Source organism: Hyla sarda, chromosome 1 (genome assembly GCF_029499605.1).
Source record: "Hyla sarda isolate aHylSar1 chromosome 1, aHylSar1.hap1, whole genome shotgun sequence".
NCBI lineage: Eukaryota > Metazoa > Chordata > Amphibia > Anura > Hylidae > Hyla > Hyla sarda.
The window spans coordinates 95,342,208-95,366,370 of record NC_079189.1 but is presented as its reverse complement, the minus strand read 5'-3'; the positions used below and the strand labels follow the sequence as shown (position 1 = coordinate 95,366,370).

At 42.3% G+C, this 24,163-nt stretch overlaps 1 protein-coding gene across 1 annotated transcript in view; it reads left to right on the top strand.

Annotated features, from left to right (window-relative positions):
* The first annotated feature begins 18,675 nt into the window (after positions 1 to 18,675).
* The window catches only part of KDR (kinase insert domain receptor), a 37,488-nt gene continuing 32,000 nt past the window's right edge, over positions 18,676 to 24,163 (top strand). Inside the window, exon 1 of the mRNA XM_056558203.1 lies at positions 18,676 to 18,704. The gene's annotated coding sequence lies outside the window, so the exon portion shown is untranslated. The remainder of the gene's footprint in view (positions 18,705 to 24,163) is intronic.

Genomic DNA, 24,163 nt, shown 5'->3' with positions numbered 1-24,163 from the left:
TATGCAGTGGACACGGAGGCAGAGAGTCCTTCCAATTCACTTGCACAAAGGACACGATACATGCTCACTTGCTTGCGTAGTGACCGCCGAATTTTCACCATTCGGCAGCGGGATGACTTCTGGCTCTCCACCTCATTGGACCCTCACTACCGGCACAAAATGGGGGCTTTTTTACACCCACTGAGAAGGAGGACAAACTGACCTACTACAAAGACATCCTATGTAGTCAGTTGGCCTATGCCTTTCTGCGCCATCGTCCATGACTCGGGGGACCTCTGCGCTCACGTTCCACTGCCTTGGCTACTGGGGAGGGGTACCATCCTTATCAGCAGCAGCTGATGAGTCACTGATGAGTAGCTTTCTTCACCCGCATAGTGAAACAACTCATCTGCAGCAGGTAGACCTTGAGCAGGATCTGGACATGCATTTGGTGGCATACCTTTACATGACCCTGCCAACCCACATTAAAGATCTGCTGGACTTCTGGGCAGCCAAACTGGATTTGTGGCCTTAACTAGCAGAGTTTGCCCTGGAAAAGCTGCCCTGCCCAGGCCAGTAGTGTGCCATCAGAGCAGGTGTTTAGTGTGGCGGGGCCATAGTAACCCCAAGGAGAACTCTTCCGTCCACCAAAAATGCAGAGAGACTGACCTTTGTGAAGATGAATCAGGCTTGGATCAACCAATGCCTGATGCATCAGAGTAGATCAACCATGGTGCCACACCAACACTTCACAAATATGGATACTGCAAAAAATATTTAAGGTGTGGCTCCCCAGTTACAGAAATTCCTCTGCATCAGACCACAAGTAAGTATTGAGGATATGCATTAGCTAAAACTTAAAGGGGTACTCTGGTGAAAACCTTTTTTCTTTTAAATCAACTGGTGGCAGAAAGTTAAACAGATTTGTAAATTACTTCTATTAAAAAATCTTAATCCTTCCTGTACTTATTAGCTGCTGAATACTACAGAGGAAATTATTTTCTTTTTGGAATGCTCTCTGATGACATCAAGAGCACCGTTCTCTCTGCTGATGTTATTATAATAATAATAATGCTTTATTTACTGTTGTCCTTAGTGGGATTTGAACCCAAGTCCCCAGCACTGCAAGGCAGCAGTGCTAACCACTGAGCCACCATGCTGCCCTTAGCATACATCTGCTATGCATGGTTGTTAAAATGGACAGAGATGTCAGCAGAGAGCACTGTGCTCGTGATGTCATCAGTGTTCCAAAAAGAAAGTAGCATTCAGCAGCTAATAAGTACTGGAAGGATTAAGATTTTTTAATGGAAGTAATTTACAAATATGTTTAACTTTCTGCCACCAGTTGATTTAAAAGAAAAAAGGTTTTCACCGGAGTACCCCTTTAAGTTTTAATAATATTCTTAGGATAAAATATATGGAGACAAATTTTTTTTTTAAATCAAACAAAAGGAAAACTGCACAAAACACCATGTGCCACCTACACCACCAAGTATTGATGTGATGCAAAAACCTATAAAAGGTGGAAGGGAACAAAGTATGGTCCATTTTAACAGGTGGGGGTAAAAACTGATCCTGTAAGGCCCTACTCTCTATATGCCACTATATGGTCTCCTCATGCTGCCTCCACCTCCAGGCTGTGTCATTCAGCCACTATATGGTCTCCTCATGCTGCCACAATTGCCAGGCTGTGTCATTCAGCCACTATATGTTCTCCTGATGCTGCCACCAACTCCAGGCTGTGCCATTCAGCCACTATATGTTCTCCTCATGCTGCCGCCACCTCCACGCTCTGTCATTCAGCCACTATATGTTCTCCTCATGCTGCGGCCAACTCCAGGCTGTGCCATTCCGCCACTATATGTTCTCCTCATGCTGCCGCCAACTACAGGCTGTGCCATCCAGCCACTATATGGTCTCCTCATACTTCCGCCACCTCCAGGCTGTGTCATTCAGGCACTATGTGGTCTCCTCTTGCTGACGCAAACTCTAGGCTGTGCCATTCAGCCACTATATGTTCTCCTCATGCTGCCGCCACCTTCAGGCTGTGTCATTCAGCCTTTTATATGGTCTCCTCTTGCTGCCACCAACTCCAGGCTGTGCCATTCAGCCACTATATTGTCTCCTCATGCTTCCACCACCTCCAGGCTGTGTCATTCAGCCACTATATGGTTTACTCATGCTGCTGGGCCTGGGACATTACCTAAAAACTGTTATGGTAGCACAGGCTACCATAAATCTTCAATTTAAATTTGAAAATTCATCTTTTAATCTTATTGATTGTGAAGCCCTATTGTCTCCTCATGCTGCAGCCAACTCCAGGCTGTGTCATTCAGCCACTATATGGTCTCCTCTTGCTGCCGCCAATTCCAGGCTTTGTCATTCTGCCAGATTATGGTCTCCTCATACTGCGGCAACTTCTAGCCTCTGTCATTGTGCCGCCATGTGACTCCTTGTTAGATTGGGTTTTGTGGTCATACGGTATTAGTTCAAAGTAAATGCCAGGAAATTAAACTTGGGATTCTAATATAATTCTTAAATTTTAATTTAAAAAAATTGATGTAATCTTTTCAAGACTGAGGCCCTATGGTCGTCAACATCATATTACCTGTGGAATTATCACAAGAAACCAATTAAACATCTTGGAGTGACAACAATGAACCATAACTGATTAAATGAAACATTCGCACTTTCACGGCCAGGGGGGTGCTGAGAGGAAGGGGATGGACAGGCGGTATCTTGCCTGGCAGAGGACCCCAGCTCGATGCTCACCAGAACGGGTAATCAAAAAATGAAATAAATTATAATAAAATAAAATAAAAATTACATAAAAAATCTCCCACATCCAGACGCTCTGTGGCAGTGATTCTAATAGTGATGCCTGTAATCTGCATGTCCTACTGAATAACAGTATTATTTCGCTAACACAACACTCTCCCTATCTTTGTTAGGACAAAGCAAAGTGTTCTACACCCCTATTGAGCGATTTGTCGCGAACAAATTTGGCCAAATCAAATTTTTCAGAAAATAGCTAATTTCTACTCATGATACCCATGTTAAACCACCGTATAATAAACTTGGTTAGGGTATCTGAGCTATGTTACTTTTTTGTAGCAGTACATTTGTATGCTCACACGTCCTTCAATGTGTGGAATAAAATAGCAACATGTGTAGAGCACAAATGGAGTGTGTATTATAGAATAAAAACACATTCAAAAGTACCAGCAATAAATAAACAAGTAAATGACTTAATTTATTTTAATTTATAATTTATCATGAATTCTTTATTTATTAATATTGTTAGATACATTGAAGTGAAATACTAGCAACCAAGTAGTGGAACATCTATGTCACCCATACTAGATTTTGTTGTGCTCTAAATCTATAAAGACAAATAAAACATCTGTAAAGACTTGAATTATATAACACATAGCACCCATAGTCTGGAAAATATGAGATTTGCAAGTAAGAAAATATGTTTGCTAATGGTATTTACAACTGGAGCTTTTTAGCAAAGCCACTTTTTTAACTTTCCTTGACCCCTTTATTTACATTGGTTATAGATATTATGTATTAAATCCATACCTATGTTACACCGAGTCATAAAGAACCTCAGCGATTACTTCCCTGTAAATTAAAGGGGTCATCCAGGAAAATATATTTTTTTACATATATCAACTGGCTCCAGAAAGTTAAACAGATTTGTAAATTACTTCTATTAAAAAATCTTAATCCTTTCAGTACTTATGAGCTGCTGAAGTTGAGTTTTTTTTTCTGTCTAAGTGCTCTCTGATGACACGTGTCTCGGGAACTGTCCAGAGTAGAAGCAAATCCCCATAGCAAACCTCTTCTATTCTGTGCAGTTCCCGAGACAAGCAGAGATGTCAGCAGAGAGCACTGTTGTCAGACAGAAAAGAACAACTCAACTTCAGAAGCTGATAATTATTAGAAGGATTAAGATTTTTTAATAGAAGTAATTTACAAACCTGTTTAACTTTCTGGAACCAGTTGATATATAAAAAGAATTTTTTTTCCTGGAATATCCCTTTTAGTTTGGAAATATTTTGTGTCACTCCCATTCCTATTATTAGTCTTAAGTCACTTTGTTGCTCTGAGATACAGGTTTATTTACAGATTTAATCCATACAGGGTTCACGAGTGTTAGGGTCCTGTTAGGGTGGGTTCACACCACGATTTTCTATACAGTTTTTGGATACGGTTTAAAAAAAAAAAAAAAACATTTGCAACTGTACAGAAAACCGTGCCCATAGACTTTCCATTCAAAACCGTATGCACCATATTGCATACGGTTGTCTCCGTTTTTCACACCACTCGGTTTTTTACTTTTTTTTTTCTGGACAGAAAACCGTGGCCTACCACGGTTTTTGGTCCAGGTGAAAAACCGTATAGACCCGTATACGTTTTTTTTTAACATGGGAGTCAATGGGAACCGTACAGAACTGTATGTGTGTACAGTTCCATCCAGTTTTTACCATACGGTTTTTGACTTTGCACAGTTTTTTTTCTTGGAATTTCAACCAAACAAGTGAAACTTTATTCATAATGGAGTGAAAAGTTCAAAACGTATGCGTTTTTTTTTTCTTAAAAAACGGATGCAACCGGACATTCCTTTTCAAACCGTATACGGTTTTCAACCGTACACAGATAAAACTTTGTACACACGTTTTGATACAGTTTAGTCAGGTTTTGAGGAATCCGGTTTCTTATCAAAAACCTGAAAAAAAACTGTATTGCAAAAACGTGGTGTGAACCCAGCCTTACACAGGCAGAATATTGACCATCATAAGTGCTGATCTACTTTATAAAACTTGGAGGGCGTAGACAAGAAGACAAGAAGTTGTGCTTGTCACGATGCCGGCTGGCAGGTAGTGGATCCTCTGTGCCAGAGAGGGATTGGCGTGGACCGTGCTAGTGGACCGGTTCTAAGCCACTACTGGTTTTCACCAGAGCCCGCCGCAAAGCGGGATGGTCTTGCTGCGGCGGTAGTGACCAGGTCGTATCCACTAGCAACGGCTCACCTCTCTGGCTGCTGAAGATAGGCGCGGTACAAGGGAGTAGGCAGAAGCAAGGTCGGACGTAGCAGAAGGTCGGGGCAGGCAGCAAGGATCGTAGTCAGGGGCAACGGCAGAAGGTCTGGAAACACAGGCAAGGAACACACAAGGAACGCTTTCACTGGCACTAAGGCAACAAGATCCGGCAAGGGAGTGCAAGGGAAGTGAGGTAATATAGGGAAGTGCACAGGTGATTACCCTAATTGGAACCACTGCGCCAATCAGCGGCGCAGTGGCCCTTTAAATCGCAGAGACCCGGCGCGCGCGCGCCCGAGGGAGCGGGGCCGCGCGCGCCGGGACAGAACAGACGGGGAGCGAGTCAGGTAGGGGAGCCGGGGTGCGCATCGCGAGCGGGCGCTACCCGCATCGCGAATCGCATCCCGGCTGGCAGCGGGATCGCAGCGCCCCGGGTCAGAGGACGTGACCGGAGCGCTGCAGCGGAGAGAGTGAAGCGAGCGCTCCGGGGAGGAGCGGGGACCCGGAGCGCTCGGCGTAACAGTACCCCCCCCCTTGGGTCTCCCCCTCTTCTTGGAGCCTGAGAACCTGAGGAGCAGACTTTTGTCAAGGATGTTGTCCTCAGGTTCCCAGGATCTAAGAAGAACAGCTCCAGCTCCCACTGAGGAGGCATCAACCTCCAATAGGAAGGGTTTGGAAGGGTCAGGTCTGGAGAGGACGGGAGCCGAAGAAAAGGCAGACTTGAGTCGTTTAAAGGCGTCTTCTGCTTGAGGAGGCCAGGACTTGGGATCAGCACTTTTTTTGGTTAAAGCCACGATAGGAGCCACAATGGTAGAAAAATGTGGAATAAATTGCCTGTAATAATTGGCGAACCCCAAAAAGCGTTGGATAGCACGGAGTCCGGAGGGGCGTGGCCAATCTAAGACGGCAGAGAGTTTGTCTGGATCCATCTGTAGTCCCTGGCCAGAGACCAAATATCCTAGAAAAGGAAGAGATTGGCATTCAAACAGACATTTCTCAATTTTGGCATAGAGTTGGTTGTCACGAAGTCTCTGAAGAACCATACGGACATGCTGGCGGTGTTCTTCTAGATTGGCAGAAAAAATTAGGATATCGTCCAGATATACAACAACACAGGAGTATAACAGATCACGAAAAATTTCATTGACAAAGTCTTGGAAGACGGCAGGGGCGTTGCACAGTCCAAAGGGCATGACCAGATACTCAAAGTGTCCATCTCTGGTGTTAAATGCCGTTTTCCACTCGTCCCCCTCTCTGATGCGGATGAGGTTATAGGCGCCTCTTAAGTCCAATTTAGTGAAGATGTGGGCACCTTGGAGGCGATCAAAGAGTTCAGAGATGAGGGGTAAGGGGTAGCGGTTCTTAACCGTGATTTTATTAAGACCGCGGTAGTCAATACAAGGACGTAGGGAGCCATCTTTTTTGGACACAAAGAAAAATCCGGCTCCGGCAGGAGAGGAGGATTTACGGATAAAGCCCTTCTTTAGATTCTCCTGGACGTATTCGGACATGGCAAGAGTCTCTGGGGCAGAGAGAGGATAAATTCTGCCCCGGGGTGGAGTAGTGCCCGGGAGGAGGTCGATAGGGCAATCATAAGGCCTGTGAGGAGGTAGTGTCTCAGCTTGTTTTTTGCAGAAAACATCCGCGAAGTCCATATAGGCCTTAGGGAGACCGGTTACTGGAGGAACCACAGAGTTACGGCAAGGGTTACTGGGAACCGGTTTTAGACAGTTCTTGGAACAAGAGGACCCCCAACTCTTGATCTCCCCAGTGGACCAATCCAGGGTAGGGGAATGAAGTTGAAGCCAGGGAAGTCCAAGGAGAATTTCCGAGGTGCAATTGGGGAGGACCAAAAGTTCAATCCTCTCATGATGAGATCCGATGCTCATAAGAAGGGGCTCCGTGCGGAAACGTATGGTACAGTCCAATCTTTCATTATTTACACAATTGATGTAGAGGGGTCTGGCGAGACTGGTCACCGGGATGTTGAACCTGTTGACGAGAGAGGCCAAAATAAAATTTCCTGCAGATCCAGAGTCCAAGAAGGCCACAGCAGGGAAGGAGAAGGCAGAGGCAGACATCCGCACAGGCACAGTAAGACGTGGAGAAGCAGAGTAGACATCAAGGACTGTCTCACTTTTGTGCGGAGTCAGCGTACGTCTTTCCAGGCGGGGAGGACGGATAGGACAATCCCTCAGGAAGTGTTCGGTACTAGCACAGTACAGGCAGAGGTTCTCCATACGGCGTCGTGTCCTCTCTTGAGGTGTCAGGCGAGACCGGTCGACCTGCATAGCTTCCACGGCGGGAGGCACAGGAACAGATTGCAGGGGACCAGAGGAGAGAGGAGCCGAGGAGACGAAACGCCTCGTGCGAACAGAGTCCATATCTTGGCGGAGTTCCTGGCGCCTTTCAGAAAAACGCATGTCAATGCGAGTGGCTAGGTGAATGAGTTCATGTAGATTAGCAGGGATTTCTCGTGCGGCCAGAACATCTTTAATGTTGCTGGATAGGCCTTTTTTGAAGGTCGCGCAGAGGGCCTCATTATTCCAGGACAATTCTGAAGCAAGTGTACGGAATTGTACGGCATACTCGCCAACGGAAGAATTACCCTGGACCAGGTTCAACAGGGCAGTCTCAGCAGAAGAGGCTCGGGCAGGTTCCTCAAAGACACTTCGGATTTCCGAGAAGAAGGAGTGTACAGAGGCAGTGACGGGGTCATTGCGGTCCCAGAGCGGTGTGGCCCATGACAGGGCTTTTCCGGACAGAAGACTGACTACGAAAGCCACCTTAGACCTTTCAGTGGGAAACAGGTCCGACATCATCTCCAGATGCAGGGAACATTGGGAAAGAAAGCCACGGCAAAACTTAGAGTCCCCATCAAATTTATCCGGCAAGGATAAGCGTATCCCAGGAGCGGCCACTCGCTGCGGAGGAGGTGCAGGAGCTGGCGGAGGAGATGACTGCTGAAGCTGTGGTAGTAACTGTTGTAGCATAACGGTCAGTTGAGACAGCTGTTGGCCTTGTTGCGCTATCTGTTGTGTCTGCTGGGCGACCACCGTGGTGAGGTCAGCGACAACTGGCAGAGGAACTTCAGCGGGATCCATGGCCGGATCTACTGTCACGATGCCGGCTGGCAGGTAGTGGATCCTCTGTGCCAGAGAGGGATTGGCGTGGACCGTGCTAGTGGACCGGTTCTAAGCCACTACTGGTTTTCACCAGAGCCCGCCGCAAAGCGGGATGGTCTTGCTGCGGCGGTAGTGACCAGGTCGTATCCACTAGCAACGGCTCACCTCTCTGGCTGCTGAAGATAGGCGCGGTACAAGGGAGTAGGCAGAAGCAAGGTCGGACGTAGCAGAAGGTCGGGGCAGGCAGCAAGGATCGTAGTCAGGGGCAACGGCAGAAGGTCTGGAAACACAGGCAAGGAACACACAAGGAACGCTTTCACTGGCACTAAGGCAACAAGATCCGGCAAGGGAGTGCAAGGGAAGTGAGGTAATATAGGGAAGTGCACAGGTGATTACCCTAATTGGAACCACTGCGCCAATCAGCGGCGCAGTGGCCCTTTAAATCGCAGAGACCCGGCGCGCGCGCGCCCTAGGGAGCGGGGCCGCGCGCGCCGGGACAGAACAGACGGGGAGCGAGTCAGGTAGGGGAGCCGGGGTGCGCATCGCGAGCGGGCGCTACCCGCATCGCGAATCGCATCCCGGCTGGCAGCGGGATCGCAGCGCCCCGGGTCAGAGGACGTGACCGGAGCGCTGCAGCGGAGAGAGTGAAGCGAGCGCTCCGGGGAGGAGCGGGGACCCGGAGCGCTCGGCGTAACAGTGCTGTTGACAAACAAAGATTTTATTCCATTAGAAAAGATGTGATCAGCCAACGATCATCATTTGTAGAGCCTTTTATATAAAGCAATTACTGGGGGCAAAAAAATTTTTTTTATCAATAATGCTGCATATTACTGCGCCTTATGGCCAAATAACCTAGCCTGACTGTAAAAACACCATTGTCTGCTCTGATTTCCCCAGGAGATTTATAATTATGTATATAAAAAAAATCCTATGATACGGTAATGAACAATAAACAAGATTTGATCAACAAATAAGTAGCAACCATGAATGACCATTTGAAATGTAGATGAAAAGCAGTATATGATACTTGTTGCTGAATTAGACATACCCAATAAGTGTCATCATTAGTAGGTATTGAGATAAACACTAGCTTTTTGTGACTTCACCCTTTTTTGTGGTTAGAACACAGTGTACTAAATAAGCTTGGTCAAAGTGCACCATACAGCACAGGATAATGAGTGCTAATGTTTTAAAGTTTTACAGCCAGTTTCACAGATGGGATATTTCCTTGAAGAGATTTTCTTTTGTTGGTTCCAAAAAGTTGCTGAGGTTGTCCATCTAGCAGGAACATAATGTGCTCTGTTTCCTTCATGGCTCGACCATCCTTATTCTACTGAAGCGTCTAATCACCGGTAGTTATGATTGATGGAGGATGGGCGGCTGATGTGTGAGTTGACAACAACAAGATTCTTGCTGCGTATGATCATTAAACTAGATAAAATGTGTCTGAACAATGCCTTTGGACCGGAGACTTTAAGTAATATGATTAAGTATTTGTAGATGGGCTTATCTGGAAATGTGAGTTTGTAAAGGTTCCGGAACAAAATTGTATACTATATCTATGAGAAAGATGTCATTTCAGATCACCAGTTATTGTTGGTGTTTATAGTATCATCAACTAGTCCAAAAAGTAGAAAAAATATATTTAAAAATAATCTCAGACTTACTACACTAGAAAGCTAAAAACCTTTAATAAAATAAAGTGTGAAAAAAACTGTAATATTAAAAAATAGTAATATTTTTATAGTTAAAATATTTGATATTTGATTATCTGATCAAAATGTAGGGCAATGTCACTTAGGCCTGTCCATCTCCACGGGTCATTACAATTTACTTTAATCTTTTTCTGCAATTTATTTTAAGAGGTTGTCTCAACAAGAGAACCTTTTTTCAACAATAGAACCTCATATATATATATATATATATATATATATATATATATATATATATATATATAGAACATGTTCAATGCAATAGTGGGAATGCATGTGTGTATATGAACCAATAAAACCAAAGGAACCAGCAAACCTAATTGAATGATGTAATCTTATAATGATGTTCTGTTGTGTGACAATACAGTATGTACATACAGGATAACATAAGTTACCCGTGTATGCACCGAAAAAAGTAAAAAAAAAAAAATTTGATCATTATAAAACAGGAGAAAAAGAGGCATATATCCACATGCATCTCACCTAAAAACATCTAAAGGAAAGATGCATACACATACATGTACCTCTATAGGTTCTAACGTATATGTATAAAGTAACGCACAATTCCTATATCTCACAATACTGTGGCATGTACAAAGAGACCAGGATCAGGATCTTATTTATCGTACATTTTCAATTGTCTCATTAAGTTCTTGAGGGACTAATGTGGGCAGTTTGTGAATCCAGAAGGATTCATGGCTGAAATCGATTCGGATGATCTTCTGGAATTTTTTCAAGGATGGTTAAACGCAAGGAGTCAATATCATTTTTATGTTTACTAGAAAAGTGTCATGATACACTATGTAGTAAGAAATAATTTTTTATATTTGATCGGTGTTTACACATGCGGGAACGCACCGTCTGCACGGTGTGTCCCACGTATTGTAAATGACAACTGCAGGATAAGAGATAGATTGCGTACTGTGATCTCAACTGATCCACCAGGTTGCGCCCCATGTGGTAAGGGACCCCGATCAAGGAGTGTGAATCTTTCCAAACTAAAAAAAGAATTTTAATCACAGACAGAGTGGATTGCGGTACACGGTACGCAATCTATCTCTTATCCTGTAGTTGTCATTTACAATATGTGGGACGCACCGTGCAGACGGTGCGTTCCCGCATGTGAAAAAAACGATCAAATATAAAAAATAATTTCTTACTACATAGTGTATCACAACATTTTTCTAGTACACATAAAAATGATATTGACTCCTTGCGTTTAACCATCCTTGAAAAAATACCAGAAGATCACAGAAAATCACAAAAATACCAGAAAATCACAGTATTGTGATATATAGGAATTGTGCGTTACTTTATACATATACATTAGAACCTATAGAGGTGCATGTATGTGTATGCATTTTTCCTTAAACTTTTTTTTGTATTAAAATCGTTGCATACACGGGTATTCACACACAACAGAACATCATTATAACATGACATCATTCAATTACGTTTGCTAGTTCCCTTGGTTTTATTGGTTCATATACACACTTGCATTCCCACTTTTGCATTGAATATATTCATATATATATATATATATATATATATATATATATATATATATATATATATGTCGAGAAGTTTATATTTATGACCATGTCATGTTTGTGTTGGTATCTGTCCAGATAAAGTAAAGTATTGTTAGTAGTAGAATCGTCTCTGTCCAAGCCAGCAACTTTAGAACAAAGAGTTAAGTACCTGTGAAAGGGTTAATTTTACCTTTTATATATATTCCTCCCCAGCGTGTTTTGAGATGCCTGATGAAACCGCGCAAGTGCGGTTAAACGCATTGCGTTTTTACATAATAAACCCTTCTTACCTTACTTGAGGTGCCTGCTCCATTCAGCGCCACTGAACCCCACTCCATCCCACTAAGTCATTGCTCAATATTGATCTTTCTGTCTGGGAGGCTTCAGACCGAGCTTACCACTCATTTATGCTGACCATTGTTGTGTGTGAGTCCACACAACCATCTATGGTAAGATTTCCTCACTTATTGTGTGGATTACCTATTGGTGATTTTACTCTATGGAGTGCTCTTCTATTTTGTTCTAGGCACCTCCTATGTGTGGTTGCTTCACCCATCCTTCTGGTGTCTGACCAATATTGTCATTTCTACAAGCAAAGGTGTCTGATCGGCATTCCTATACCTGACCTATGCGTTCCTATACCTGACCTATGCCTGATATCTGTCTAATCCTGTACCTTGCTGCTTATTCAGTATATGACCAGGACTGTAAACTACATCTGTGCATTCATCAAGCTGGCACCTCCTGGCTGCACCTGAGCTTTTCAATAAACTCAGCTCTGCTATAACACCAACTTAGCTCTGCTACATAATCCTGCTTTGTTATACTACTATCACCTACAGCATAGCTCGTCCCTCCTACCCATATCCCTGGTGCTTGGCTGCGGGACATTCCGGCCTGCCAGGACTCAGTCAGCTGCCACCTGACTGGGGCCTCTTAGCCAGTAGCAACCTTGTATCCCCCTGCAGCTGAAGTCCAGTTTCTGCATCCTGGAGTGGGAAAAGGGTAAAAAACCAGGGGAATACTTAGACTCTTCTCCCAAGTTTGGCCCAAAGTCAAAATGGTAGGTGGTACGGTGGGTCCATACCCATTGGGGCTTACAGCAAGATCTGATTTTTATTAGTATCTCTCCACTTGGACAAACATAGGTGGTCTAAGGTGAGGGAACCCATCCATAGTGTTCTTATTCATAATAAATCATGTACAAAGGGTTAGTACACAGAAAAAGGAAAAAGGTAATGCCTAAAAATATATCGGGAGATAATAGTATTTTATTGTATTATCTAGATCATCGCATATTAATTTCAAGCCAGATAAAAATAGGGGCTTATCAAAGGAAATTCGAACTAAACAATGTTTATCTAGGCGATCACTTTTATTTCAGGATTTTACAGTTGGTAATGGTTAAAATAACCTGTACTTACCTTTCCCGCTCTCCTCCGCAGATAATCTGCTTAACACTTCCAGGTTCAGGATTGGCACCACAACCACTGATTGGCTGAGCAAGCACATCCACGTGCCAACCCTATACCCAGAAGCACTGTGCATTAGAACTGGTGCTCCCAGAGGGTGGAAGCAGTGGGGAAATAAAGAAAGGGCTCCCCAGATAATCCCTTTGATATTTGCCCAAACAGAACAGTATTATATACTATGGGGGAGATTTATCAAAAACTGTGCAGAGGAAAAGTGGTCCAGTTGCTGCTTAATTTTTTCTGCTTAATTTTTTTCCACTGTTGTTGCTTTTTCCAATTCATTTATTTTTAGACCATTAATATTTTTAATATTGTTACATTTTAATATATATATTTAAATATTTAATATATTTGTTTAAATATTTTTGTTTTAGTTTTTACTTAAAATTTTTTTTTTTTTTTTTTACTTTATGTGGTAAATTTGCTTTAAGATGGATGCCTTAAAGAACTGTCATTTTTGAGTTGTGGAGGTATTAAAGAATATGTGATCTTAAAAAGCAGTCATGGGTTAATAGAGAATTTAAATATGCAGAAACATTTTAAAGCAATATGAGACACTAACTAAACATTTTTAACACTATTCTGTAAAAATGTTTTAAATATTATTATTAATAATAATAATGAATTACCTTATTAAAATTTTTTATTTGTGTAAAATTATTTTCTACCTTTCAATAGTTGCATCTCTTTCTGAAGGAGTTGGGCAAATTTGCATTCTACTGTATTATAAGTAACCCATTTCTAATGGTCTCAATATTAGTTGTGACCCAAATTTCCTTTATTTTCTTCATATTTTATTTTTTATATATTGTTACGTTTATTCTTAAAGGGTACCTACCATTTGGATAAGGTATACGGCTCCAAGATCTGTGTCCTTTTACTTCCTCTATGGTCAGCTAAAGTAAGCAGTATATGGAATTGACAGAGTCCAATAGAAAGTGAAAGGACATGGACCTTGGAGCCGTGCACCAAGTCCAAACGATAGGCACCCATTGCTAACAATGTATTTGGCAGCGCATATGTGCTAATATCTTTACATAATACACTCCAATAAATTCCTTTTTTTAGCGCCACATAGACTTTTATTTAATACAGTCTTTCCTGCTCTAAGGAACATATAAACCTTCATAATTTTTTACTAAAACCTATGACAACCATACACTACCCTCAAGAGAAGGGCAGTTAAGGAATATGCTGGAATTGTTGTTTGGTCTTGGCAAACGTCTCCGGTGGAAAGGTATACGGCAGGAAACATGAACATCTGGGAATGGAAACATTCATCCGTCCTGTCACTTTTCTACATGGGGTAAGGAAGGTGAAGGCCTTATATAAACAAACTTATATCAAACTATTTCCTACTTTAAATGTGTCACTGAGAATTTTTATATTCACACAAATAGTAAAAAATTCCAAAGCCCATAAACATAAATGACTGCCAATAAACACACCATGGAGGCTTACTATTACCGCCTGATGTCCTGTCCCATCGCAGCAACCTCGTTTCTTTGTCTATAAAGGATGTGTGACCCTAAAAGACATATTATCCAGTGTTTCAGATGATCACATCTACTGGGATGTAAATTACTAAATATACAGCCTATTTATAGAGTTACCAATGTCTGGCATTAACACTTTAGATGCCGAGATCAAAGTCAATCACAGCATGTAAATATGTCGAAAAAAAAAACTGCCATTGGTTCAGGGGGGCTGATCAGGACCTTCTTGGGAGAATCGAGGGGTCTAAATCAACTGAGTTGATGGATAGGATGAAGTCCCTTACCTTCCTCCATGCTGTCAGATCAGCACTCTGACTATCTAGGCTGTCTCGTCAGGCTGAAGAAGCCGAGTGCCGGTAACACTGATCAATGCTATGTTATGGCAAAACATTGAACAGTGTTTGCAATCAAAATATTACAGGTAATAGTCCCATATAGGAACTAATAAAATAGTTAATACAATAATTTTAAAAAAGCGTAAAAAAAAAAAAACTAGTTAACAAAATACTTTTTCAAAATGTGAATAAAAGTTTCAAATAAAATAATGTAAAACAAAAATAAACATTTTGTATCGCCACATGTGGAACTATTAAACAATAGCATTGATGAAGTTGCACGGCGAATAGCGTAAATGTACAAAAATGGTAGAATTGCTTATTTTTGGTCACTTCCTATACCAGAAAAAAGAATAAAAAGTGATCAAAAAGTCCCATTAAAACAAAAATGGTACAAATAAAAACTACAGATCACTGTGCACACAATAGTCCTTCAAACAGCTCTGTATATGGGAAAAAATAGAAGCGTTATAGGGGTCAGAAGAGGACAATTTTAAGCAAATAAATTTTCTTACAAAAAGTTCTAATTTTTTAAAAGTAGTAAAATAAAAAAAATTATTGCAATTGTATTGACCTACAGAATAAATATAATGTGTCATTTTAACTGAAAGTGCACTGCAAAGGAATGAACACCCTAAAAAGTAGCAAAATTGCTAATTTATGATTCAGCTTCGTCCCACAATTTATTATAATTTTTTTTCTTCCAGTACTTATCAGCTGCTGTATACTACAGTGGAAGTTGAGTTGTTCTTTTCAGTCTGACCACAGTGCTCTTTGCCGACACATCTGTCCGTATAAGGAACTGTCCGGAGAAGGAGAGGTTTGCTATGGGGATTTGCTCTTACTCTGGACAGTTCCTGACATGAACAGAGGTGGCAGCAGAGAGCACTGTGGTGAGACAGAAAAGAACCACTCAACTTCCTCTGTAGTATATAGCAGTCGATAAGTACTGGAAAAATTACGGTTTTTAAATAGAAATAATTTACAAATCTGTTTACCTTTCTGGAGCCAGTTGATATGAAAAAAATTGTTTTCCACCGGAGTACCCCTATAAGGGGTTTATACACAAGGTATTCATATTGTCTAACTGTTTTGTTATTTTATTATACAATAAATATATTCTATTCACTGATTATTTTGGAACTTGTTCACATGAAGTGGTTCCCGGTTGCATTTGACTAATAGGTCCCTGTTTCTTCTCTCTATTTAGTCTTTGATTTTGTAGTCATTGCACAAGAGTTATTAGTATACCCACATGATCGCCCTAAGGTCTGACCTAAGTATCGGTTAATCCCCCTAGGACCCATTAAAAGTCATTTGTTGGTAGCACCTTTGTCAGTAAAATCTTCTGGGCCCTCACTACAGCCCTACTCATTTCACTGCTTTTAGTATTTTTAGTGTATAGGTTTTACAATTTGTTAAAATGTCACTATGTTTTGTCCATGTGAAAAATAAACTACCAAACATAATAAACAAGTTATCGTTTGTCTCTATTATTTGGATTTCATAAAATCATTCTACATTATATTGGTGTTAGTTGAGCCATTCTCTTTGCATTGCCTTTACATTTAAATAGAAAAATTATTGGGGGCTGTACTTCTTTGGGGTTGTGCCTCCAGCTGTTGCAAAACTACAACTCCCAGCATGCCCGGACAGCCGTTGGCTGTCCGGGCATGCTGGGAGTTGTGGTTTTGCAACAGCTGGAGGTGGCCTGGTTGGGGAACACTGGTCTAGTAACTAGTTGTTGTGCCTTCTCAGCTAAGCAAAGCACATAACAAATCAAAAGAGTCAAGTAAAGACCATAGGTGTTCACAGACAACTGCCTTTAATCTTCGTGTAGGGAAGATAAGATTAGGGAAAGAAGGGATATGGACGGTGTGCTGTTTGCTGGCTGTGAAGGTAACTTACTGTCTAATTGAATGGGGATCTCTATAGCTAAGGGAGAGATTTACAAAGCAAACTTCACCCAAAAAATGGCATACGCTTCTGCTGTTTAATTTATTTATTATGTTTTTTTAGACCCTTTTATACCTTACTAGACAGTTTTCAAGACTATATAGAAAAGGGAGATGAACTTTTAAAATAACAGCACGAGCCGCCCTTTTGGCACTAAATTCTCGTGTAATGTAGGCTGTAGGTGACTTACAAAGTACTTGTCACCAAATAAACTTTTCTAAACTAACTACTCCCACCCTTAAAAAAAATTCAGAGCTTTAAAATCTTTGTATCATACCTTTATTCTTGCTCACATTGTGAAATCTCCCAGCAGGAGAAAGTGTTTTTTTTCCCAGCAGGCGTGACATTACTGAAGCCTGCTTGGGGACCACTTCCGCCCTCACATCGTTGCAGCCCTTTGATGAATAGAAGAGCTCAGGCTCTGTGCATGTTTCAGTGAGGCTCTATGCATGTTTCAGTGAGGCTCTTTGCAGCTTTCAGTGAGGCTCTTTGCAACTTTCAGTGAGGCTCTTTGCAGCTTTCAATGAGGCTCTTTGCAGCTTTTAGTAAGGCTCTGTGCAGCTGTCAATCAAGCTCTGTCCATAGAGAAGCACTTCCTGAGTTTGGTCTCCTGCCAGGCCGGGAGGAGACCAAACTCACTGTATTAATTGTGGCAGGAACAGAACAGAGCCACCTAGTGGCCATTTTTTATATTACATTTTAAACATATTTATTTTGATCATTTTAAAAGCAAGTGAATGGGAAAGTGTCTGCTAATTACATAAGCAACACTATATTAAAAGTTTTATTTGGTGACAGGTACTCTTTAACGGGAATCTGTCAGTTGTATTTTCTGCTAGTAGCTGATGAGACTATTGGATAGCTGTTAGAGTATAAAAGCAAACTGGAAGGAGGTTGCTTAATGTATAAAATCACCTTTTTTAATTTCTTATAAAGTGTCAAGAAGGTGGAGCCGAGTTGCTAATGTGCCACAGCCTGGAACTCTTCTTTGCTTTCCCTCACTTCCCAGCCCTTTTGACTGATGCACAGGTCTTAGTTAAAATCTAGCAGGGGCTGGGAAATGAGAGCTAACCTGGAGCTGTGCCAGGCTGTGGTACCTGAGAAGCTCTGCTCCGCCTCCTTGACACCTTCTCCCCATGTGGTGCAGTTTCTGCCTAGCGGATACAATTCTAGCCTGTCTAACTGTAGAACAGTATTAAAAGATCTCTCCACAATATAGCCTATCTATACTGTACAATTCCTGAAATCATCAGGGCTGTATTTTCCATTAGGCACCTGGGCCTGTGCCTAGGGCAGCAGTGTTGAGGAGGGCAGCAATGAAGTGAGTAAAAAAATTATAAAAACTTTTGATGTATCCCATCTGTAGTTTAATCCACATAGGTCAGAACTGCTGCAGAGATTACCTGCAGAATTGCAGCGGCAGCATTATCATTGTGCTGTGATTAGTTTCACTACTTTCTGATCTATGGGGAATATGCAACACAATCTGCATAAAACATGTTTTGTAAATGTGTATTTGTGACAGATCTGCTTAAAAAAACTTCATGATATACACAGTGAAATATCTCCAGAAGACCACCTCTTTAAGAAGACCACCCCCTTACCTAGAACATATTTCATATTACAGCTTATGAGTTTCACCATACATTTTGCATGCTGGATATCTTCTTTAGAAAGGCCACCGCTGTAGAATTTCAACTTATAACGCAATTTTGGGTTGTTGTTTTAATAAAGCTTCATTGTAATATAATTATATAACACATATTAGACATTAGCAACTGTATAAATGTTTCCAACTCAAAACCTGTCCAGATGAAAAATTGCTGAGTTGCCCATAGCAACCAATCAGATTGCTTCTTTCATTTCTGAAAAGGCCTCTGCAAAATGAAAGAAGCGATCTGATTGGTTGCTATGGGCAACTCAGCAACTTTTCCTCTGGACAGGTTTAATAAATCTTCCCCCATGAAACCGGGTCAGGAGTTCCAAGAAGACATTTACTAAATAGGCGGCAAACTGATTTTATCCTGCACTAAGATACATTTTAACATGGTTAGAGTCATGCATACCGAATATCTTGAGTATAAGCCGACCCGAATATAAACTGAGGCCCCTAATTTCACCCCAAAAACCCAGGAAAAGTTATTGACTCGACTATAAGTACATCATCCCCCCATGTCATCATCTAGACCCTCATCATCATCCAGACCCCCGTCATCATCCCCCCCCTTTCATCATCACCGCCTGTCAATCCCTTCATCAGTGGTCTTCAACCTGAGGACCTCCAGATGTTGCAAAACTACAACTCCCAGCATGCCCGGACATGCTGGGAGTTGTAGTTTTGAAACCTCTGGAGGTCCGCAGGTTGAAGACCACTGCGGCCTTCGTCATCATCCAGACCCCCCCCCCCCTTTAGTTTTCTACTCTTTCGGCCCCGGACTAATGACGTTGCCTTGACGACGACGCATAGGGACATTCATGCGCAGAGAGGCAGCGCATTAACGTCCCTGTGCGTCGTTGTCAAGGCAACATTACCAGTCCGGGGCCGGGCCTGGAGCAGAGAAGAGGGCCCCCTGGTGAAAAAGGACAGCCTGGAACGACTAACCCTCCCCACCGGACGGTCCCTGCAGCATAGATGGCCCGGACTGGCTTACCCTTTCTTTCCCACCAAGGGGAGGTGAGTAGAAAACGAAAGGGGGGGGGGGGGGGGTCTAGATGATGACGAAGGCCGCAGTGGTCTTCAACCTGCGGACCTCCAGAGGTTTCAAAACTACAACTCCCAGCATGCCCGGACAGCCATTGGGAGTTGTAGTTTTGCAACATCTGGAGGTCCGCAGGTTGAAGACCACTGAGATGGGATTGACAGGCGGAGAGTTCACTCGAGTATAAGCCGAGGGGGGCGTTTTCAGCACGAAAAATCGTGCTGAAAAACTCGGCTTATACTCGAGTATATGCGGTAAATTATAAAACAAGAATATTTGGAATACCATTTTTTTTTTTTACTGTTTTAATATTATGTTACTTCTATGCTGGAGGTATATAGTCACAAGCTAGCCTTGGCTATTGTAGGATGAAAACAGAATGACAACAAACTAGTGCACTCAATACTAATCTGTGGCAGGGAGAAGGTTTTAAAGTTTTGTTTTGTTTTTGTTGCAGATTTTCCCCTTTTTACTAAACCACTTTAAAGAATATTCATAGGTGTCAAATTTGTTGCGGAAATGTCAGTGACCGAAAAAGCATTTCTTACATACAGCTTTGTTTCTGTAGCATGTTTATGCGGTTTTTATAAACCCAATTCAGATCAGACCATCAATAAATCTGTGAATTCTACTAGAAAACCCTTAAAAATAAATTTTAAAGGCACAAAATTATTCAGTATTACTTGGAAAATTGCAGACAACATTATCTGTTAAATCTGGCTTAAAGGAACACAGTCACATTCCTATTACAACGTCATACAGAACTGGTAATGAAAGTATTCTAGAAGACTAAATTCCAGTATCAATTAATTGATCTACTTTTACATAGATACAAATGTAAGGATCTATAGGCCCTCTACTGGTGACAGGTATGATGACAGTTCACCTGAGCATGTTGGTCTGAAGAGCCATGAAGCTGGATTTTTGTGAATGCGCATACAGCAGCTCAGAGAAGCCAAGTGCAGATAACTACTGTAAACTGATGCTGCTACTGTACATATATACAGTGACCCCCCCGACCTACGATGGCCCCGACATACGATAATTTCAACATGCGATGGCCTCTCAGATGTTCAAGGCAGCATCAACATACAATGCTTTTGTATGTCGGGGCCATCGCATAAATGGCTATCCGTCAGAGCAGACTGCTTCAGCTGCCGCCGGATAGCCGTTTACGGTGCTCCGAATGGTGCGCTGACGATCACTTACCTGTCCTCGGGGCTCCGGCGCATCCTCTTCAGGATCCCCTGCATCGCCGACGCTCTCCATCGTCGTCATCACATCGCTGCGCACGCCGTCCCATCATCCAATAGGAGCGGCGTGCGTAGCGACGTGATGGCGGCGATGGAGAGCGCGGATGCCGGGGTAGCAGAGGCCTTGCCGGAGCGTTGGGGGACACCTCGGGGACGCGGCGACAGCGATGGACGGCGACATCCAGGGCAGCGGTGACAGTCCGGAGCGGCGGGGACAGGTGAGTACAACTTCCTCTAACAGTGGTCTACAACCTGCGGACCTCCAGATGTTGCAAAACTACATCACCCAGCATGCCCGGACAGCCAACGGCTGTCCGGGCATGCTGGGTGTTGTAGTTTTGCAACATCTGGAGGTCCGCAGGTTGCAGACCACTGTCCTATACTTTACATTGCACGGATCCCTCAACATGCGATGGTTACAACAAACGATGGTCCATTTGGAACGGATTACCATCGTATGTTGAGGGACCACTGTACAATGGATTCAGAAAGTATTTAGACCCTTTCACTTTTTGTTATTTTGCGGCCTTAGTGAAAAGTGAAAACAGAATTTTATTTTTTTCCCGCTAAATTATTATAAATGAAAAACTGAAATTTAGCATTGGCATAAGTATCAGACCCTTTAAAAATTAGCTCTGGCTCCTCCTATTTCTCTTGATCCCCTCTAAGATGTTTCTACACCTTGGTAAATTCAGCTGATTGGACGGGATTTTAAAAGACACCGCCCTGTCTATATAAGATCTCACAGCTGACAATGTATATCAGGGCAATAACCAAGCGATGAGATGGAAAGAACTGCCTGTAGAGCTCAGAGACAGGATTGTGTGGTGGCACAGATCTGGTGAAGGTTATAAAAAGATTTCTGTTGCACTGAAAGTTCCTAAGAGCGCAGTGTCCTCCATAATTCTTAAATAAAAGAAGTTTGGAACAACAGGACCCTTCTAGAATTAACGTCCCCACCAAACCAAGGAATCGGGAGGAAAGGGCCTTGGTAGAAGAGGTAATCAAGAACCCAATGGTCACTCTGGCTTAGCTGCAAAGATCATGTGTACAGATGGGAGATCACAACAGTACTCCACCTACCTACATGGAGTTTGCAAAAAAGCACTTAAAGGACTTAAGATTTAAGATTCGCTGGTCTAATGAAACCAACATCTGGAGGAAACCAGGTCCTGCCCATCACCTACCTAATACCATCCCTAAGTGAAGCATGGTGGTGGCAGCATCATGCTGTGGGGATGTTTTTTTTTTAGCAGCTGGGACAGGAAGGGTTAAGGTAAACTGAATGGTATACAGATATATTCTTAATGAAAACCTGATCCAGAGTGCTCTGGATCTCAGACCAGGCTAAAGGTTCCCCTTCCGAAAACACAAAGGGGGAGAGTTATCAAATCCTGTGTAGAGGAAAAAATGGCTGGTTGCCCAAAGCAACCAATCAGATTGCTTCTTTTCTTTTTTCTTTAAATAAAAGCAATTTGGTTGCAATGGGCAACTGCACCACTCTCCCTCTCCACTGGTTTTGATAAATCTCCCCAGTAACCATAAGCACACAGCCAAGACAACACAGGAGTGGCTTAGGGACAACTATGTGAATGTCCTGAAATGGTCCAGACAGAGTCGTGACTTGAACCCAATCAAACATTACTGGAAAGACCTGAAAATGGCTTCCACCGAAGGTCCCCAAACCTGACAGAGCTTGAGAGGATCTGCAGAGAAGAAACCAAAATAACCAGAAAATTACCAAAGAATGAGCAAATCTTGTGGCGTCATACCCGAGAAGACTGGAGGCCGTAATCACTGCTAAAGGGGCTTCAACTAAAGGGTCTGAATACTTAGGTCAATGCTATATTTTTAGTTTGCCCTTTTTAATAAATTAGCAGTTTTCTAACATTCTGTTTTTACGTAGTCACTATGGGGTATTGAGTGCAGAAAGATAGGGGAACTTGATATGATCGCAGTATGGAACTGGATGTTACATCTTTGTTGCATTTGTGTAACATACTCTAATACCCTCTGTCTGCCCTCACACCCATACCAGGTATGTTTTCTCTGGAACATTCTTGGGTCAACTGTATCATTTTGCTTACTTTGACTTTTGAAATGGAAGAACTGTTTTATGATGTGGAAATTAGGTGTTTATGGAAATGTAAGAATACAATATACACCCTGCGTCAAATGAATTACATATAAACATACCTTTTTTATATGCAGATCAAGCTAGGCTAAGTTTAACCCCTTAAGGACTCAGCCCATTTTGGCCTTAAGGACTCAGACAATTAAATTTTTACGTTTTCATTTTTTCCTCCTCGCCTTCTAAAAATCATAACTCTTTTATATTTTCATCCACAGACTAGTATGAGGGCTTGTTTTTTGCGCGACCAGTTGTCCTTTGTAATGACATAACTCATTATATCATAAAATGTATGGCGCAACCAAAAAACACTATTTTTGTGGGGAAATTAAAACGAAAAACGCAATTTTGCTAATTTTGGAAGGTTTCGTTTTCACGCCGTACAATTTATGGTAAAAATGACGTGTGTTCTTTATTCTGAGGGTCAATACGATTAAAATGATACCCATTATTACATACTTTTATATTATTGTTGCGCTTAAAAAAAATCACAAACTTTTTAACCAAATTAGTACGTTTATAATCACTTTATTTTGATGACCCCTAACTTTTTTATTTTTCCGTATAAGCGGCGGTATGGGGGCTCATTTTTTGCGCCATGATCTGTACTTTTTTTTGATACCACATTTGCATATAAAAAACTTTTAATACATTTTTTATAAAAAATTTTTTAATAAAATGTATTAAAAAAGTAGGAATTTTGGACTTTTTTTTTTGTTCACGCCGTTAACCGTACGGGATCATTAACATTTTATTTTAATAGTTCGGACATTTACGCACGCGGCGATACCAAATATGTCTATAAAAAAAAATTTTACGCTTTTTGGGGGTAAAATAGGAAAAAACGGACGTTTTACTTTTTTATTGGGGGAGGGGATTTTTCACTTTTTTTTTACTTTTACTTTTACATTTTTTTACATTTTTTTTTACACTTGAATAGTCCCCATAGGGGACTATTCATAGCAATACCATGATTGCTAATACTGATCTGTTCTATGTATAGGACATAGAACAGATCAGTATTATCGGTCATCTCCTGCTCTGGTCTGCTCGATCACAGACCAGAGCAGGAGACGCCGGGAGCCACACGGAGGAAGGAGAGGGGACCTCCGTGCGGCGTTATGAATGATCGGATCCCCGCAGCAGCGCTGCGGGCGATCCGATCATTCATTCAAATCGCGCACTCCCGCAGATGCCGGGATCTGTATTGATCCCGGCACCTGAGGGGTTAATGGCGGACGTCCGCGAGATCGCGAGCGTCGGCCATTGCCGGCGGGTCCCTGGCTGCGATCAGCAGCCGGGATCAGCCGCGCATGACACGGGCATCGCTCCGATGCCCGCGGTTATGCTTAGGACGTAAATGTACGTCCTGGTGCGTTAAGTACCACCGCACCAGGACGTACATTTACGTCCTGCGTCCTTAAG